Source organism: Octodon degus, unplaced genomic scaffold (assembly GCF_000260255.1).
Source record: "Octodon degus isolate 3935 unplaced genomic scaffold, OctDeg1.0 scaffold00138, whole genome shotgun sequence".
Taxonomy (NCBI): domain Eukaryota; kingdom Metazoa; phylum Chordata; class Mammalia; order Rodentia; family Octodontidae; genus Octodon; species Octodon degus.
The window spans coordinates 7,524,178-7,525,553 of record NW_004524714.1 but is presented as its reverse complement, the minus strand read 5'-3'; positions in this window follow the sequence as shown (position 1 = coordinate 7,525,553).

Below are 1,376 nucleotides of genomic sequence, written 5' to 3'. Positions count from 1 at the left end.
GATTTCAAAAAAAAGAAAATGTCTGCACACAAACATTTATACCAGTTTTATTTATAAGTATCAAAACTGAACACAATCAAACTGTCCTTTAAGACATAAGTGTAGGGAGAGACTTCATGAACAAAACCTACACTGAATGGGAAATATTTCAAAGAATCAATAACTAGGATCTCATCATATGGAAAGGTTCTATCTAGAATACACAGAGAATTGAAAAATATTGGCCCTCTCATTCAAAGGCCCAATCCAAAAATGGGCATCTGAAATGAATATACACTTCTCAGACGAAGAAATACAAATGATAAATAAATATATGAAAATGTTCAAAATACTGGTCATTTGAGAGAAGCAAATTGAAACAACATTGAGAATCCATCTCACCCCAGAAAGAATATCATCAAGAAGTGAACTAATAACAAATGCTGGAGGGACTGTGGGGAAAAGCAAACTCTTTTCTACTGTTGGTGGTAGTGTACACTGGTGCAACCACAATGGAAATCAATGTAGACATTTCTCAAAAAAACTAGAAATAGATGTCCCGTTCAATCTAGCTATTCCCTTGCTGTGTATTTTTCCAGAGGAATTGAAAATACCATACCACAGCGATATACGTGCACCCATGTTCATAGCAGTCCAATTTATTATAGTTAAATCTTGGAAATCACCCATCAACAGAGGAATGGATTTTAAAAAATGTGATATTTTTATACAATGGAGTATTACTTAGCTATAGAGAAAGATAAACATGAGACTTTTATAGGTAAATGAATGAAACTAGAGACCACACTCATAAGTGAAATAAATCACACTCAGATGTATTAATGTAGTATTATCTCCCTGACATGAGAAACTGAAAAAGTAAATAAGGTCCAAAATGTACTATGTATATTGTGAAATGGGAAGAAAGTGTTTAAAAGAAAGATGAAAAAGGTGAGGAAAGGAAAATGAAAACAAAATACAAGGTAGTTATACTACTAGTTTCTCTTAGTTCATTGAAAAAAAAAAGGCTTGTGCTAATATTGTCTGGAAATTTTTTATATACATATCTTGTACTCTGAGTAACTACTTTGAAGATCACAATACCCAATATATTCACTAATGCTATTTTATTTTGTCTTCAAGTTTCATTTTGTTTTTTTCATAAAATGAAAAATAGAAAATAGAAAAACAAATTGTCCTTCAATAGGTGAATGAATGAATGAATGAATAAATAAGTAAATATGAAGACTGTGGAATATAAATCAATGTTAAAAAGAAAGGAGCTATAATCTGTAATAGTAGTTTCATGCTTGGAGTGCCTGTCATCCTGGTCTTCTGAATACGGGCTGCTTGTCATGACATGCCAGTTGCTGCTGTGCTGTCTCTTGGGTAGATGA